This window comes from Herpailurus yagouaroundi, unplaced genomic scaffold (assembly GCF_014898765.1).
Source record: "Herpailurus yagouaroundi ecotype Mexico unplaced genomic scaffold, PumYag 159, whole genome shotgun sequence".
NCBI lineage: Eukaryota > Metazoa > Chordata > Mammalia > Carnivora > Felidae > Herpailurus > Herpailurus yagouaroundi.
Window position 1 is genome coordinate 36,586,368 of NW_024412400.1, and position 19,530 is coordinate 36,605,897.

Sequence of the window (19,530 nt, forward strand, 5' to 3'; positions counted from 1 at the left end):
GAAGGAAGGAAGGAAGGAAGGAAGGAAAGAAGGAAGGAAGGAAAGGCATCCATTAGAGAAGTAAAACTATCACTATTTGCAGATGACATATTATGTAGAATCCTAAAGACCACCAAAAAACTGTTAGAACTAATAAGCAAACTCAGTACAGTTGCAGGATACAAAAGCAATATGTGGAAATCTGTATTTCTATTAATATACTATTAGAGAAATTAAGAAAATCCCATTTACAAGTGCATCAAAAAGAATAAAAAACCCAGGAACAAATTTAACCAAAGAGATGAAAGACTTGTATATTGAAAACTGTAAGACATTAATGAAGGAGACTGAAGAAGGCACAAATGGAAAGATGTTCTGTGATCATGGATTGGAGAAATTAATGTTGTTAAAATGTCCAAAGCAATCTACAGATTTAATGAAATCCCTACCATAATTCCAATAGCATTTTTCACAGGAATAGAACAAAGGATTCTAAAATTTGTATGGAACCATAAAAGGCCCCGAATAGCCAAAGCAATCTTGAAAAAGAAGAACAAAGCCGGAGTCATCACAAACAATATTACAAAGCTATAGTAATTGAAACAGTACAGTATTGGCATAAAAACAGACATATAGATCAATAGAACAGAATAGAGAGCCAAGAAGTAAACCCATGCATGTAAGTTCAATTAATTTATAACAAAGGAGCCAAGAATATACAATGGGGAAAGGACTGTCTCTTTAATAAATGGTGTTGGGTAAACTAGACAGCCATATGCAAAAGAATGAAATTTGACCACTATCTTACAGTGTACATAAACAGTCACTCAAAGTGGATTAAAGACTTGTATATAAGATGTGCAACCATAAAACTCCTAGAAGAAAATACAGACAGTAAGCTCCTTGACATAGGCCTTGGTGGCGATTTTCTGAATCTGATATCAAAAGTAAAAAGCAACAGGGGTGCCTGAGTGGGGCAGCCAGTTAAGTGCCCAACTCTTGATTTTGGCTCAGGTCATGATCTCACATTTTGTGAAATTGAGCCCCATGTCAGGCTCTGCACTGTGTGTGGAGCCTGCTTAAGGGTCTCCCTCTCCCTCTCCCTCTGCCATCCACCCCATCTCTTGCTCTCAAATATATAAATAAATAAATGGGACTGCATCGTACTAAAAAACTTCTGCACAGGAAAGGAAACCATCAACAAAATGAAAAGACAGCCTACAGAATGGTAGAAAATATTTGCAAAGCCCATATTTACTAAGGGGCTAATATCCAAAATGTATAAAGAATTCATTCAACTTAATGGAAAGAAAATTTAAAAAACCAATCGTATTAAAAAAATAAGCAGAAGTTTAAAAAATAAAAATATAAAAAATTTTTATAATAATAAAAAAAAGAAACAGAAGATCTGGATAGACCTTTTTCCAAAGATGACAAACAGATGCCAATAGGCACATGAAAAGATGCTCAACACCACCAAGCATCAGGAAAATGCCAATCAAAACCACAATGAGATATCACCTCACACCTGTTAGAATGTCTATTACAAAAAAGGTAAGAGGGGTACCTGGATGGCTCAGTTGGTTGAGGGTTCAACTCTTAATTTCAGCCCAGGTCATGATCTCATGGTTTGTAAGTTCGAGCCCCATATCAGGCTTTGCACTGACCATGTGGAGCCTGCTTGGAATTCTCTCTCCCTCCCACTCTGCCCCTCCCCTGTTCTCTCTCTCTCTGAAATAAATAAACATTGTTTTAAATTTTATGTTTGAGAGAGAGAGACAGAGACAAAGTGCAAGCCGGAAAGGGGCAGAGAGACGGAGACAGAAACTGAAGCAGGATCCAGGCTCTGAGCCTTCAGCACAGAGCTGGACCTGGGGCTTGAACTCAGGAGCAGCGAGATCATGACCTGAGCCAATGTCAGACACCTAACTGACTGAACCACTCAGGCACCCCAATAAATAAGCATTTTTAAAAAAAGAAAAGATAGTAGTATTGGCAAGGATGTGGAGAAAATAAAACCCTTGTGCACTGTTGGTGGGAATATAAATTGGGGTAGCCAGTATGGAAAACATTATGGAGGTTCCTCAAAAAATTAAAACTAGGATTACCACATGATTCAGGAATTCCAATTCTGGATATTTATCTGAAGAAAATGAAAACAATAACTCAAGATATCTGCACTCCATGTTCACTGCAGCATTATTTACAACAGTCAAGATATGGAAACAACCCAAGTGTCTACTGATGAATAAATGGATAAAGAAATTTTTGATATATATATATATATATATATATATATATATACACACACACACACACACACACACACACACACACAATGGGATATTATTCAGCCATAAAAAAAGAAATTTTGCCATTTATGACAACATGGATGGACATTGAGGGTATTATGCTAAGTGAAATAAGTCAAAGAAAGACAAATATTCTATTATCTTTTTTATATGTGGAATCTAAAAAAATAAAAATCTAAAAATAAAAATAAAAATCTAAAAAAATAAAAATAGAAATAGAAATAGAAATAAACCAAGCTTACAGAGTATAGACTGGTGGTTGTCACAGGTGGGTGGGTGGAGGGGAAGAAATGCTAAAGGGGGTAAAAAAGAGAAAAAAAAACCCGTAAATCTCCATCCATGGTTATAAACAAGGAGAGTGCTCATGTTCTATGTTATTTCTTCCTTCCTTCCTTCCTTCCTCCCTCCCTCCTTTCTTTCTTTCTTTCTTTCTTTCTTTCTTTCTTTCTTTCTTTCTTTCTTCTTTCTTTCTTAGTAGGCTTCACGCCCAACACGGGGCTTGAACTCACACCCCTGAGATCAAGACTTGAGTTCAAGAGTTGGATACCTAAGTGACTGAGCCACCCAAGAGCTCCTCTATTTTACTACTTTTAACATTAAATCTACCATCGTATTCTCAGTGTATGAGCATCTATTTTTCCATATTGTCTAAATGAACTTCAACATTTAGTCATTAAAATAAATAATTATTTATATTTTTAGTGCATACAGTACACATAGACTGATACTCAATATTAAATAGTACTTCAGGTCATTTCTGAGTTCCTGAAAAGGCTCATCATTAAATACTTTGGATTGTGCTCTGTAGAATCATGTTATTGAGTCCGGAAAAGAAATTAAATGTGTTAATGGAATGTGGTAGATGTAACGTAGTCCCTTAAACCAGTTATTTTAAAAAAAGCTTTTTTAAAAAGATGCTCTGAATCTAGTAGAAATTATTGGTACTGAGAATCTATCTGATTAAAAGAGCCCTATCTCTGTTCAAGCATAGAGCTAAACTTCTAAACTGAGATGCTCTTTTCACAGACTCTGAGTTATGGTTAAATACACAGTTGGGCTGACACAGTTTAGCAATCAAGGTAGTATCTGCATTTAAAAAGAAGAAGAAGAAGGAAGAAAAATGAATTTTGCTAAGTCAGTTTAGTGAAAATCTCCCACTCTGGTATCTGACCACCCTCCGTATCTGAACAAATTCCTCACCTCTCACCCTAGTCTGCCTTCAGCAAGAACCCTGTGGGGTTGGTGTAGCACGGATCCCCATCACCCCTGATGTGTGCTAATTTTCTATCCACTGACCCCCACCCAGTTCCTTGCCTATAAATTCGCACTTGTCCTTGTATTGAGTTGAGCCTAATCTTTCTCCCCTACAACAAAACCCCATTGTAGAAGCCCCCCTCACCCTTGAACAAAGTCTTCCTTACCATCTTTTACAAGTGTCAGGAATGGTTTAGCATTGTTTGTCCACCCAAAGAACTATTATAAGCCATGAAAATGAAGGAACTACAGGTGCATGCATCAGTGTGGATGAATCCTGTTGAGTCCAAACAGCAAGTCCAAGAGTATAGCCTTAATAAAGTTCAAAAAACAAATACATAAAACTACATAAGATGATGTTTAGGCATATACATATAACTTTTTTCAAGTGCCTGCATATGTGTATGTATATCAATACAGATAGTGGGTTTTGTTTTGTTTTGTTTTTGCAGAGACAAAAAGATGTACTAGGAAAGGAGCACACAGGGAACTGTAGGAGCCTGGCTTTGGATAGTGGGATCATGGATGTATTATATTGTGAATAAACACATAAATAAATGTAAGTGCCAGGAAAACTCCCTGGAGACAATTGACATACAGGCAGAGAGCTGGAGGGTGAATCAGAGTTATCTGGGGTCAGGCTCTATCAGGCAGAGAGATCACTGTGTGCAAAGGCCTGTGTCAGAGAGAGAGAGAGCTCAACTTTCTGGAGCTGCTGAGAGGGTCTCAGCACAGTGTGGCCCAGAGCAAAGTTGCAGAAAAGTAAGACCGGAGTGGGGTGCCTGGGTGGCTCAATCAGTTAAGCGTCTGGTTTGGGGTCAGGTCATGATCTCGGCTCCATCAGTTTGAGTCCCACGTTGGGCTGTGTGCTGACAGCTCAGAGCCTGGAGCCTGCTTTGGATTCTGTGTCTCCCTCTCTCTCTGTCCCTCCTCCACTCATGCTCTCTCTCTCTCTCAAAAATAAATAAACATTAAAAAATTAAAAAAAAAAATGATACTGGAGCTCAGGAGCTAGCCTCAGCTAAGAAGTGGGAAAGCATCCTGTAGGCCATGGGTACCAGGGAGGGAGAGTACTGACTTTAGGAAAAGTATCAGGACACTGACTTTAGGAAGACAGCTCTGGCTGTCTACTCACTGTGGGAGTGAGTCGGCTACCCTCAAGCAGCCTAACCACTGTCTGTCCCTCCAGCTTTGTCTTAACCACCTTCTGCTCACACACCAGTCATGCTCTGTGCTGGGGTGGGTACTTAGCTAGGCGATCATCCCGTCCGTCTGCCTCCAGGAGCTAATTCTTGTAACTACCTTCACCAGGAAACATTCCCAGACTGCCCTTCCCAGCCCGGGAAAGGAGCTCCAGATCCTCCATCAAAACATTTCCCTCACTGGTTTGAATGGTCTTTACCTGTCTGTGTTTTTGATGAACCGGCGCTTGTTGCATTTAGGCTCTTTGGTGCCTGGCACAGAGAGAACGGGGATCAGACCAAATGACTGTGGAATGGAACTGAAGTCAACCCCGGGAGCAGAGACTAGGACACCCAGACCAGGAACTTTCAATTTCCCCAAGGAAGCACCCCCTTGGCCTTCTCTCTGGCCACGCCCTCTGCCTTAGGTCTCCGCTCTGGCTGGGGAGGAGGCTGCCCACCATCAGCTCTAGGGGCCGGTACAGCAGAGAGACCCATCTCCCTGAGCCTCGGGTGGGTGGGGAAGGCTCCGCGAAGCAGGTGCAGTGTGAAATTGGGATTTAAAGACGAGCTGAAGCCTGCTCTTTAAAAATAAAGTGTGGACACGTGTCTGAGGAAGAGGCTATTAAGCCATCCTCTTTTCCAGGCTGCTACTTCCCACGTGCGCTGGGTAGAGACACCAAAGCTGCCGAGTGACCGAGGGTGTCTCCTCCCTCTCAGGGGCACCCACCCTGGAGCTCCCCGCGCGCTTGAATGAATGGGGCAGGACCCGTGCACATGAATGAGTGCGGGAGTGAGGGAGTGCGCGGGTGAGCGGGCGGGTGAATGGCGACCGCGCCGACTCGGCACGGGGGCGCGGGCGCGGGCTCCACTTCCCTCTCCCGCCAGCTGGTGGCCTCGGGAAGGTGGCGGCGCCGGCAGCGGCCCGAGCTGGGACGGGCCGGGGCGCGGGATGGTGGGGGAAGGGGCGTTCCCGGCGGCCGCGCCTTCCGCGGCTATTGGATTAGTGGCCTTCAGGGATGAGCTCAGCCGGATCGGCTTTCAGCTGCAGCCTCCGGGCCGGCCGGGAAGGCGGGGAGCGGGCGGCGGCGGAGGAGGAGGAGGGGGAGGCGGCGGCGGCTGCAGCATCCAGAGCTGGCCGCGGCGGCCGGCGCGCCCCGCGCACAAAGGCGCCCAGCCCCTGGGGAAGGCGATGAGCACACCGCAGCCTGGGCCAGGACCCCAGCTCCAACTACCGAGACGTGCGCCCAGGGCGCCGGGGAAGACGCAGGGCGCGCCAGGGGCCAGCGGCCGAGGCGCGGGCCGTGAGCCCTGAGCCCTGAGCTCGGGACTCGCCGCCCTCCGGGTCAGGCGCGGAGCTTCGGAACGGCTAGCGCGCGGGCCTTGGCGCGTCCCCGGAATCCGCGCAGGAAGGCACTGCCCCACTCCCACCCGACCTCTCGCGCCCTCCCGCCGCGCCCGAGCGCCAACTTCCCCAAGAACGCTCCAACTCCAGGCCACCCTGCCGGGCAGAGGGGGCGCTGCTGCTGGGCACCGGCCGTGAGGACGCGCCCCTGGCCCTGGGGAGCCAGCCGGCATCTTCGAGGTTCCTCGGGCGCCCCTGAGTGGGCGGCGGCGGCGGCGGCAGACGCCTCTTCAGGGAGTGCAGGACCTGCCAGCGCTGGCGATTCCTCCCGGCAGGCGCTCGCCCTCTCTTTTATGGTGAGTATTGTCCAGCTTCTGGCGAGGGGCGCCCTTGGGCGCGCTGGAGCCGGGAGCCAAGATCTGGCAGCGCGGACCTCGTGCGGGCAGGCACTCACCACAGCGGGAGCTCCTGGCACGGGTCCTGTTCGGGTTCCCGGGAATTCCTCTCTGCAGGCTGTGGCGGTCCCAGCTGGTTTGGTTTTGCGCTCAGCCTTTGGGGCGTTTGGGGCTGGCCCCTCTTGCCGTAGGTTCGAAGCCTGCCGCTTCTCTGTAATGGAGACAGCACGAAAAACTGTCCCCCCGAGTCACCCTGCCTGGGTTTGGGTCCAAGATCCGTCATTCACTGGCTGGGTGACCTTGGGCAAGGAGCCAAACCTCAGTTTCCTCATCCGTAGGATGGGGATGGTCATGGTACGTATTTTATAGGAGTATTGGTAGGATCTACGAGGTGGTGCCTGTAACGCCCGTAGACCCGTGCCTGGCACAGAGGAAGTACTCAGGCAAATGCTACTAGCTACATTATTATTAGCTGGGTGAGCCCAAGCGTGTCACAACTTTCCGGAGCTGTAGCAGCTCCCTCGTCTATTTAACGGGGACTGAATAGATTGTGGGGGTCTGGGCGGGGTCGGGGGATTCGGAGCGGTGGAAATTAAGGGCCTGGCACGCAGTAGGCTGTGAGGAAGTGGTGTCTGTTGTTATCGTTTACTCTAGACGCTGGGGTAAGAGAGCGCTGCTCGCTGCTCGGGGCCAGTTTCTGGCCTTGCCTGGAGACAAACTTGGTGATGCTCAGGAAGGGAAGGGAAGGGAAGGGGTCGCGAGCTCTGCGAGTCACGGATAAGGGTAGGAGGTGGGGTCTAGGAAGGCGGGAGGAGGCCAGAGCCTGGAGCGCGGCAAATGTGGCTGCTCGGGTAGCGCAGGACGCGCCACGGGCTCCGAGCCAGGAGGGGACACCAAGCCCGGGACCTCTCTCTGGTGGGATAAGCTGAGAAAGTGACCTATCCAGCCTCCCTAATGGCCGACCGTGGACTATTGCGGACTGGAAAGGAGGGGAGGGCAGTTTTGTACCGCTGTCACCAAGAGGCGGAGAGTTCTGGGCTCTGGAGATAGGCTAGAGTTCGAATTCCGCCTCCACCATCAGCCCTCCGTGTGACCTTGGGCAAGTACTCTAATCTCTCCCAGTTTAGTTTCTTCCTCTGCCCTATCCTCCTCCGGGGGCGGTTGGGGGTGGGGGGTTGTGAAGAAAGGAGTTCTCTCCTCTCTAGGAATCTGAGCCCCCATCTTTCCACCCACCTTCTGCCCTCCCCGCAATCTGATGAGCCTAAATCCGGAAGACGTGAAATGTTATGCCTGAGCCTCAGGGAAACGCTGTTAAAAGGAAGATCCAGGATCTGCCCACCCTCTTCCCGGCCGGTCACCGCAGCATAAGAAGAGATCAATGTACTAAATCTCTCTCAGTCTCTCCATCTCTGTTTCCCCACCTTCTCACCTCTCTCCTCCAGACATATTCTGCCCCTTCTGTCAGGCTGATGGGGGAACCTCTTCTCATCCTGCAAAACCTTCATTTGTTTTTAAAGCTCTGCAGATTAATGGAGTTTGCAGAAAGACAAAAAGTGTCAGTAGCATGATATAAGCAAGCTTTACACAAGGGCATATTCCTCTGAAACACATACTTTCTCATTGATTCAATTTTTAAAACTTCCTTAAAAAGTAGTAATAAAAGTACTTTAAGCCACCTTTGGCAAGAAGCAAACAACATTCAACTTGCTGGCCTTTCCACTCAAATATCTCTCCAGTTTGCATTTCTATTTTATTTCAAAGACTGATAAATTCAATGATATGAAAAGAAACTCTGCACAGGAAAGAAATCACCATAAATAGTCAAAAGTCAAAGTAGGGGGAGAATTATTACTCCTATCCAAAGGGCTCATCTCTTTAATATGTAAAATGTTCCTCATGTCAATAAGCAAAAGACCAAAACTGGATAAAGATCATAAACAGTCCACACACGTGAAATGACACTTAAACATGTGACAAGATGCTCTACCTCCCTCAATAAGAATGCAAGTGAAAACATGCACTCTTTTCACTTACTTACTTAGTAAGTAAGATAGGGGCCCTGGGGAGGCTCAGTTGATTGGGCTACCAATTCTTGATTTCAGCTCTGGTCATGATCCCAGGGTCGTGAGAGTGAGCCCTGAGTTTAGCTCCACGCTAAGCATGGAGCCTGATAAAGATTCTCTCTCTCTGCCCCTCTCCCCTGCTTGTGTTCTATCTCTATTAAAATACAAACAAACAAACAAACAAAAAACACGCTACAATAAGACCTATTTTTTTCACTTCAGCAGATACTAGCAATAAGCATTTATCAGAAACATCTTTTAAAATTTAAATCAAGGGGCGCCTGGGTGGCGCAGTCGGTTGAGCGGCCGACTTCAGCCAGGTCACGATCTCGCGGTCCGGGAGTTCGAGCCCCGCGTCGGGCTCTGGGCTGATGGCTCGGAGCCTGGAGCCTGTTTCCGATTCTGTGTCTCCCTCTCTCTCTCTGCCCCTTCCCCGTTCATGCTCTGTCTCTCTCTATCCCAAAAATAAATACACGTTAAAAAAAAATAAATAAATAAAAAAAATAAAATTTAAATCAAAACCCTCTCTCTCTTAGAACCTTCTCCAAGCTGCCACACGGTAGAGCCTGGTCACCGCCAGGGTCTTCCAGGTCTGGTTACTGCCCCCTACTCCCTTTTGCCATCATTTTCTTCCCACATTCCCCTCCACTACCGGCCTTTCTGGTTTTGCTGCAACAGTGGAAGGACTTCATTTGCTGTTCCCCCTCCTAGACTACTTTTTCTCTTCGGTTTTCTTAAGACTGGCGGCTTCTTCTAGCTCGGGCAGGCCTGTCCTTGGGGGACTTCACTCCTCTCCCAGGAAGTGGCCCAGGCCCGGGCCACTACAGTGTTCCTCATCTCTCTGTGGACAGACCCAGTTCAACTCACCAAATGGGGGCTACTTAATTCTGAGTTGCCTGGCCTGTTGTCACATAGCCAGGCTCTTGAAAGGTCCCTTCTCTGTTGTTATAAGAACCAAGGGTCTCAGGGCAGCTCCCTGGCTAGAACAGGCCATTGTGTGTGGAAAATCAGGAGGGTGGTGGGACCTGGGGTGAAGTTACCAGGCAGAAGCATCTGCCTCATAGTCATTAAAAAAAATTAGTACATAAATGTGTGCGCTTAATTTTTGTGGACATAACCATACGTATTTGGTTAAAGAAGATCAACAGCAAAATATATGTAAAATATCAACGCATTTTTAATAAAACATGGTTCCTAAATAAGTCAACTAGTTTATCTGCTGCTGCTCAGCTCAAGAAATTAGGATCTGTTCGGAGGCTGTGAGAAAAAGTCGTCTCTGCTAAACCCTTTGGGAAAGAGGATGGTGAACCCAAATCAGATATCATGGGCCTTGTGGACCTTTCCAGGGCAGTGTTGACTGTGTGATTTTTGCTTCACCTATTGAATTTAGAACTGAATCCCCATTTAAAGTGTGTACTTGGTTTATTATTTTTTTTAATGTGTACTTTAATTTTGAAAAAAGCGTTTGTTGCTTAAAATGCAAAATACACAGGAGATGTGGAGTGGATATTCCTTCTTCAACCCAACAAGTACTTTCTAACCTAGCCCAAGGGGCCAGGTGCTGGCTGGCTGCTGCCAGGAGGTAGAGGAGAGTTGGGTGCTGGCTTTGCCAGCAAGAAATGCAGCATGCACTGCAGAAGACAGCAGAGATGAGGGTGCACAGAGCTGGAGGGCTGGCAGAGAGGATGCCCAGCCTGCCTGGGGGGAGCAATCAGCCAGGCAAGTGAAAGTGGGAAGGCTCCTAGGACACCAAGGAATGGACAACATGTGGTGCTTGGGGGAGTCTGGCATGGGTACCCTGGGCTAGGCCATGCTGGGAGGCAGTGCGGGAGAAATAAGCAGGAGCAGGTCTTGGCGGCTGTTGTGCCAAGCCACGGGGTGCAGCTTCCCCTGAGAAGCCACGTGGAGAGGTGAATGAGAAGATGGGTGGTGGCTTGGTCAGATTTACCCCTTGGCAATGTGGAAGTGGGCTTAGGGGACGCAGACTGGAGTCCAGCAGCCCCATTAGGAGACCATTGTAGTAATCCAGGCAACAGCTGAGCTGAGGGAGAGCTGGAGGCATTAAATGAGAGGGATGGGGGGGAAATCCATGGCAGAAATGGGGGTGCACAGAGGGGAACCTGGTATGCTGGAGAGGGAAGAGGCTGAGGTTGAGCCCTGGACATGTACTGTTGGGTCATCTTCTCCCCAGATGTCTGGTATCCCAAGAAGGTGAGCATGCCCCCAGGCGAGGCAGGTGGCTTTCCAAGGCTGTTTGAAGGAGCACCTAATCTGGTGGGCAGAGGCTTCCAGCAAGAGGGTTGTGGTGCTGAGGAGAGAAGGCAGGGCTGGATACACAGTTTGGAAGAATCTGCAGAGGCCGGAAATGAGAGAAGACACATGGAGAGAGAGAGGAGCAGAAACAAAAGATGTGACCTAGGGGGTACCCCCAGGTTTATGGGGCAGGCAAGGTGCATCCTGGAGCCAGGAGGTGGCAGGAAGCTGCCACGAGTTCTGTACCTCTATATGTGCACAGGAGAGGCCCAGAGCAGCTCCCAAGTCACCCACCTGGCTTAGTCCTGTGAAATGTCATTGGTGGGGAACATGGAGCTCTACTTTCTCCAGGAGGGAGCTGAGGTTGTTCCAGTTAGCCAGACCACAGAGATGGCTCCCCTCTCGGCCGCATACTGTGAGATAGGTTGAATTACATAGATTCCTGGGGTCGGGGACTCCCTCTCACCTGTCCTCCCCACCTCCACCCCCACCGTCTCTCTCTGTCTCACTGTCTTCCCTCTCTGGCCTTCCTCTTTTCCCAATTCCTCACCAGCCCCTTTTCCTCTCTTGCCTGCTCCCTGGTATCTCAAAAATGCTCCCAGAGACCTCAGGCTTAACAGAGGACCTTCAGAAATCCCAGAAGGTGCCTATCATGATCTCCTCAATCAAGCCTGAGGCATGAATACTTTTGCTTTTCTTTCAAGCATCCTGTGTTTTCCCACAACCAGTTAAACCAAATGGGCAACGTTCAGCTTGGGAGACAAACGAGGTGCTGGACCTGAAGATTATTGTGTTTTCCCCATGGAATTTTCCCTGAGAGGGTCCCAAAGTGTAGCACCCTCCCCCAGCCCCTGTGGTCCAGCTTTGCTGTAGCCCGAGCCACGCTGCGCCTCACGGAGGCCAGCTGTCCCTCAGAACAACCCATATGTGCCTGGGGCTGCCCTCTGGGTATGGGAGCAGCTGCAGGGTGACCAGGCCTGCCCAGGCTGCATGTGTATCAGGGCCCCTGGCCTCCACTGCCTCAGAGGAGCGTCTCTTTCAAATGACCTTGCGAAGCACGCTGGCCTGGTCTCCGCCCAGCAACCTCCTTCATCCCATCCTCTGCTCTCCCTGGTGGCTGACAGCCTGAGCTTCTGCCTTGGGGGCTCCTGGCTCAGCCACGCGTGGGAGGATTCCCATGGAAACCCCACAAGAAGGAGAGGCTTGGGAAAGCCTCATTGATTCACACTCTAGGAAGACAGGCGTGAGACGGTTCCACCTGGAACTGGACAGATGGCTCTCTTTGTGAGCTCTGGGGAAGAAAAGACTTGCCCAGCCAGTTGTAGCATGAGCTCCAAGCATGTGTATAGAGGGGGAAAGATCATGGGCGTCAGTGGAGAAAACCTTGGAGGTTCTTTAGTTCATTCATCATTGGTGGTTTCGCTCTGAATGAGCATCTTGTGATGAAACAGCCCCTCTACTGAATGTTTGTATGAAGAGAATCTTAAAAACATCCCAGTCAAACCAGATTAGGGTAGGTATCTTTGGCACCATTGGAGAGGCAAACCCTAAAGAATAAAGATGGAAATGAATTGCCTGAGCTGCCGGAGCTCTGCATTTCCAGCTCATGCCTCAGTGGAGGTTCTTTTACTCATTTGCTCAGGCTTGTGCGTTGTGTGCACATTCACCTAGCCCTTGCTCTGAGCCAGAGCCATGGAGACTCCCTGGGACTGCAGTGAGGGGACCCAGGCCTGCTCTGAGTTGTTTCCTTGCTGGCGGTGGGCAGGCAGCTAAGGAGAGTCACAGCCTCCTGTGATTAGTCCGGTGGAGACAAGTATAGGGGCTTAGCGAGCAGGGAAGGAGGCTCCCCGGAAGTGTTGATTCCCAAGCTGAATTACCCCCCTGTGTGCCTGTGGGGGTGTGCAGGGAGAGGGAAGGGACGAAGGCAGCAGCGTGTCAGGACAGGAATGTGTGGGCTTACGTGTGCCTGTTGGGAAATCGTGGCAGGTTGGCAGGGATGCAGTGAAGGGGTTTGTGTGGAGGCCAGGGGAGCACTTTGGGAGGTTAGGGTTAGGGGTCTGCACTTTGTCCTGCTGCGGAAGATTGTAAGCAGGGACATGATTAAATTAGTTTTGCATTTTACAAATGCTGTAGTATACATTGAAAAGCAGTATGCCGTCTGTTAAAGGAATTCAAACGGTATCAAACTGCACTGTTGTGTTTTTTTTTTTATAGTCCTTGTCATTATTCAGACCTGTCACTGGGTGTGACCCCTTTGGTGTGAGCTCTCCCTAGAGGGACGCGGTCTGGTTTTATACTTCCCTGTAGCCTCAGCTCCCCAGGGAGGCAGCATCACTGTCGGTTACAAGAAGGACTGAAATCCATACCCACCCCGTAAGTCTGAAGCCAAAGGCCACACTCAGAGGAGGGTGGCTCACCCAGTCATTACCAATTCCTGCAGCGTCTGTCTTGTGGCAAACCCCATGCCTGGGTGAGCCTGGCCAGGCCTCTGAGAATGGGATTTCTGGTCCCGTGCCTCTGAAGGCTGAGTGTCACATTTTGCAAACCGCTGAGGCTCTTTAAGCGATGCAACCTCCACACTTCACATCTCCTTGTTTCTCTGTCGGGTTGCGAGACCCACCAGGGTCCTGGGAAGGGCAAGTGGCAATTTGGGTTTTTGTTTTCTTGCTCAGTCATCGTTGAAGCCCCAGGGTGGACCCTTCCAGATAATGTCATTAAGCATCCCATCCAAGCATAGACTAAGAAATTAAGTTTGGTTTGGGGGGAATGTGAAAGAGGAACCATTAAGCATTGTTCAGTATGCCCTCTGCTTACTGGGTTGAGAGACCATGTTATTATTCCTATCAGGAAGTTGGACTTTGTTGTATCTCCTGTGTGCCTGGCCCGGTGCCACGTCCTGTGGTGGAGACAAGAAATGTGACAAGCCAGTCCTGGCTGAAGAGAGAAGGCAGGGACTGAGCCTGACCTGGCCACTGCTCTATCCCTAGCTCTCAGCAGCACGGAGCCTGGCACGTGGCAGCTATCCTCCAAGTGTTTGTTGAATGAATACATGAGAACTAGGGCAGGAAGCGTGCACAGCAGTACCTAACAAAGGGGCAGATTAGGTACAGCCAAGAGTCAGGTGATCAGAGGCGATGACAGTGTTAATGGCAGAACTAGGCCCCATGTCCTCATCTCCTGATTACATCCTCTAAAAAGCAGAAAGTGAGACCTCCCTGAAGGTCACTGTCACCTCTCCACATGCATACATGTACTCTACCCTGTCTTTAGAGCATGGTGCCTCTGTCTGTGCTTGGAGGGGAGCAGAGATGTGCAGGTGAGAGATTCCTGTCCTCAGAGGAACACCCCTAAAGGTAGAAAAAAAGCAGATCAATAGGACTAGAGAGACCAGGCTGGCTCTGGGCGGACAGAGGTCCGGGGCAGGTCCCTTGAGTCCTGGTGGATCAGGGCAGGCTTCCTGGAGAAGGTGGAGCTCTCAGGCAGGATTGGGAAGATGAGGAAGGAAGGTCTAGGGACTCCACCCCCCTGGACACAGACATGAAGACTGACCTGTGGCCCCGGTTTAGGAGTTGGGACTCCACATTGCTAATTTCCTTTCTCCCAGCTCTGGCCTCGAGCCGGTTGTCAGCTGGTCCTTCTGTCCCTTGATTCTGATCCTGACCATTGCCCGTGACAGGTTCCATGGGACTAAAACCAAATTTGTCTTTTATTCATTATTCACTCACTAGTTGCAGGAAACCAAAGATGCTAGAACTTCCCTGGGGTGAAGACTATAGAGGCTGTGAGTCTTGGCTGGGTGCAGGGAAGGTGAGGGCAGAATAGGGCCCCCGCTGCAGACCAGGATCTGGGCTAGAAGCTAACACATAGTCCCCTATTGTTGAGCGTTTGCGCTGGTCTCCATTCTTCACGGCTGTGAACCACTCTGCCCTTCGCTCCGTCGCTGAATCCTAGTGCACACCCGTGGTTGTGTCTTTAGGGTGCGTTCAGGGCCCAAAATGGCAATGTCAGAGAATATACACAGTTTAAAGGAGCACTTACCATTTACTGGGTACCTCCTGGGTGCCCTGTGCCATTCCAGACATCCTGGCAAAGGCAGGCAAGGTTAGCACAGAGTTAGCAGCCCTTCTCAGGTGAGTCTCAGAGAGGCTATGTCCTTGCCCAAGGCCCAGTGGGCAAGGGCATTCAAACCCTGCCCTTCATTATAATGTGCAGTCGCTAGTTAGTGGACATCAGCACTCTGCGTGGGTCCTGCCTTGGGGGAGAGCAGCAAAGGGGCCATCTGTTATATGTCTGCCTTGCCTCACCCCCAGTGTGGGCAGCCTATGGGATCCCCACCTGCCACTGTTGGGACAGAGGCCTTGAGGCCCTGAGACTGCAGCTGGGAAGGAGAGCCTTTGCCCTCAGGGACCCAGTGCGGGTCTCCTCTGGGGATGTGGTTTCGCTGTTGCTCTCAAACACCTTAAAGGTGTCCGTTCAACAGCAACAACTCTCAAGCGGGCCTGGCTGCGCACAAGGATAAGGCAGTTTCCCTTAGACTCGCCCTGTGTGGGCCACACAGCCTTGATTACAGGAAGGAAAATGGGAGAGCATGGGCTTATCCTACCATGGCCCAGGGGTCCCTCTCAGTCCTGCCGCTTGCTAGGAACCTCTCTGAGCCTGTTTCCTCATTTGAATAAAGGGGCAGATGCCTTACAGTTCCTGGGAAGCGGCTGTCATGCCGCTTGGCACAGAGCGAGTGCAGATACTTAAGGTTAGTGTTGGAGGAAGCATAGAGGAGCGCGTGCGATGGGGGCTTTGGCTTCAGGATGGGAACAGCTCTGCTGTCCTTTAGCCGTTCGCTGCGGTCAGGCTGCTTCCTCTTGGCGCCTTAGTTTCCTGCTCTGTTAGCTGGGACTATAAGGTGCCTTAGAGGCAGATTCCAACCCTTACAGTCCGTTGCATCAGGGCAGACTGTACAGACTTACAGAGACGGCCCTGGATGAGTGTCGGTTCTATTAACGGAGTTCCCACACACAGCCTGCACCTCTCACACGTTATCTTGTTTATTTCTCATAATCAGGTTGAGGCTCGAGGGCTGAGTGAAGGTTGCTATGAAGCTCTAAGGTGAATAGAGAAAAAAAGCAAGTTGTCTTGCTCACTGAACTACAGTGTCCAGTTTTCTTGTACACACAACGGGTCCTCATTTCTGTCTGGGCCCTTTGGGTTTGACACCCCCACCCCCTCCTCACTCCCCTACCTCTTCCCTTTTACTCCTCCCCCTGCCCTCCACAGAAATGGCAGCACACCTCACATAAGGTTCTGCACTTTGTTTGACATCATCATCGGTACGTTCTTTTCTCCAGTTGCATAGTATTCCATTACATGGATTTACCATAATTTATTTAGCCTGTCTTTAGTTATGTTTTCCCCCCAATATTTTGCTATTACAAACAATGCTGCAGTGTATTACATCTATATAAAATATTTGATATATACATGTATTATATACGTATTATATATAATACGTATTTTATGCATCTGATGTATTATACGTATGTACATAGTTCTGCATATTTAATACTGAATAAATACTGGCAGTGGAATAGCTAGGTCAAAAGGTATGCGCATTTCCAATTCTGATAGACGGTGTTAATATGTCATCCACTGAGGTCATACCATTTTACCTTCACTTTAGCAACATATGAGCCTGTCTGCTTCTCCAGGAAAGTGTAATCCAACTTTCTGAGCTTTGCTAATCTGATAAATAAAATGGCATTTCATTGCAGTTCTAACTTGTTTCTCTCTCTCTTTTTAAATGTTTGTTTATTTTTGAGAGAGAGTGAGTAGGTGAGGGACAGAGAGAGAGGAGAGAGACAATCCCTGACAGGCCCTGTGCTGTCAGTGCAGAGACCCACACAGGGCTTTGAACCCACAAACTGTGAGATCATGAGCTGAGCCGAAATCAAGAGTCCAAGGCTTAACCGACTGAGCCATCCAGGTGCCCCCTAACCTGTTTCTCTTTTATTATGCATTTGGTTGAACATCTTTCCAAAGGAGCCATTTGTTTTTCTTTTTGTGTGAACTATTTGCTGTATCTTTCACATTCTGTATGTGGGTTGGTCTTCTCTTAGCAATTTGTTTGTCATATATTTGTAATCTGTGTCTTAAATATTCCCCCATATTAAAACAATAAGCAAGTCTAACTTCTTTCATGAGTGCTTTTTGTTATGCCATTTGGTTATTTCCCATTTTCATTTCTTTTTTATTTTTTAATAAATTTTTAATGTTTTATTTCTTTTAGAGAGAGAGAGAGAGAGAGAGAGAGAGAGGGGGGGGGGAGGGGCAGAGAGAGAAGGAGCACAGAATCCGAAGCAGGCTCCAGGTTCTCAGCACAGAGCCTCACGTGGGGCTCGAACCCACGAACCATGAGATCATGACCTGAGCTGACGTTGAACACTTAACTGACTGAGCCACCCAGCTGCCCCCCCCCATTTTCAGTTCTTATGTCTCATATTTGTGCCTTCTCCCCACCCTTTACATGATTAGCTTAAATGGTTTATGTGTTTTATTGTTTCCTTATTTTAGTCATTGAAGTTCTGCATTTAAAGTACAGTTAACAATATATGAAAATATAAATTATTTAGTTTTGGGTGAAATGACCTGAATAAAGGCCCATGATGCCATTTTTTAAAATGAAAATTCACTAATATTTTGTAAATTAAAAAAAAGATAAACTGAAATAATCTAAATGCTAACACTGTTTACATCTGGTTAATGAGATAGGTGGTGATTTATAGTTGTGTACATTTTTTTGAATTTTCTAGAACTTAGAAATTAATTTGTTTTCTAATTAATAGACTTTAATTTTTAGAATAGTTGTAGATTTATAGAAAATATGTACAATTCCCATATACTCACACCCAGTTTTCCCTATTATTAACATTTTACATTAGTATGGTACATTTATCACAGCTAATTAACCAATATTGATACCCTGTTAACTAAAGACTATGCTTTATTCAGATTTCCTTAGTTTTCTCCTAGTATCGTTTCTCTGTTCCAGGATACCATATTTTTTTTTTTTAATTTTTTTTTTCAACGTTTATTTATTTTTGGGACAGAGAGAGAGACAGAGCCTGAACGGGGGAGGGGCAGAGAGAGAGGGAGACACAGAATCGGAAACAGGCTCCAGGCTCTGAGCCATCAGCCCAGAGCCCAACGCGGGGCTCGAACTCACGGACCGCGAGATCGTGACCTGGCTGAAGTCGGACGCTTAACCGACTGCGCCACCCAGGCGCCCCGTCCAGGATACCATATTAAATTTAGTTGTCATGTCTCTTTAGGTAGGCTCCCCTTGGCTGTGACAGTTTGTTCCTTTTTCTTTTTTTAAGCTTATTTACTTATTTATTTTTGAGAGAGAGAGAGAGCCAGTGTGTGCCCTCAAATACAAGAGCAGGGGAGGGGCAGAGAGAGAGGGAGAGAGAGAGAATCCCATGCAGCCTCTGCACTGTCAGAGCAGAGCCCAATGTGGGGCTCGAACCCACAAACCATGAGATCATGGCCTGAGCCAAAATCAAGTGTCTGGTGTTTAACCGACTGAGCCACTCAGATGCCCCAGATGTTCCTTGTCTTTAACGCCCTTAACAGTGTTGACGAGTATTGGTCAGGTATTTTGTTGGATGCCCCCCATTGGAATCTGTCCTATATCTTTGTCATGATTAGACTGAGGTTATGGGTTTTGTGGAAGAAGACCATAAAGTACTATTTCATTACATCATGTTTTATCATTTCATGACATACTATCAGCATGATAATGATATAATAATTAATAACCATATAATAGATAATATAATATGGTAGATTAAATGATTGCCTTAGACAGTTTTTGTGTTTTATTGGTTTTGTTTTGTTTTGTTTTTGTGGTACTTTTTTCCCAAAGAATTAGTTCTCCCGTTAGTTCTATTGTTTTTCTATTTTATTATGCTTAATTCACGTATTTTCATTTTTTATACTTACTAGTATAAGTACACCAGCCGTGATTTCCTCTGAGTAGTAGGATCCCACAGGTTTTAAGATATGGAATGTGTTTTGTTATTCTCACTCTGTATATATTCTTCAAATTCTATGTAGGTTTCTTTTTTTGATTTGAGTTGTTTAGAAGAAAGTTTTTAGGGGCACCTTGCTGGGTCAGTCGATTAAGCTTTCGACTTTTGGTTTCAGCTCAGGTCATGATCCCATGGTTCATGGGTTCAAGCCCCACGTTGGGCTCTGCTCTGACAGCATGCAACCTGCTTGGGATTCCCTCTCTCTCCTTCCCTCTGCCCCTCCCCCCACTCATGCTCCCATGCTCGCTTGCTCTCTCTCTCTCTCTCTCAAAATAAATAAATAAACTTTAGAAAAAACAGAGTTTTGTAAAATATCCAAGTGGTAGGCTTCTGTCTCATATTTTTGTGATTAATTTTTAGTTTTTTTTTTTTTATGTTATTAGATTCTGTATTATCTCTGCTTTTTTCGTAAGGTTTACTTGTGGCCTGATAAATGGGAAATGTTTTGATATATACTTCAATTAACCCTGCCTTATTAATTATGCAATTTTTATTTTTTTATGTCCTTTGCTAATTTGGTTCACTGATCTGTCAAAAGCTTACAAAGGTACATTAAAGTCACCTGCCTCTGCTGTGTATCTATCTGCCTGTTCTTCCTTGTTATTGTCTGTAGCTTTTGATCTGAATTTTGGTGCTATTATTTGGTATGTTAGATCTTTAATAT

General features: G+C 47.4%; 1 protein-coding gene across 1 annotated transcript in view; it reads left to right on the forward strand.

Annotated features, from left to right (window-relative positions):
• The first annotated feature begins 5,802 nt into the window (after positions 1-5,802).
• Positions 5,803-19,530, forward strand: part of SPSB4 (splA/ryanodine receptor domain and SOCS box containing 4) — an 81,130-nt gene continuing 67,402 nt past the window's right edge. The window contains exon 1 of the mRNA XM_040480337.1: positions 5,803-6,427. The gene's annotated coding sequence lies outside the window, so the exon portion shown is untranslated. The remainder of the gene's footprint in view (positions 6,428-19,530) is intronic.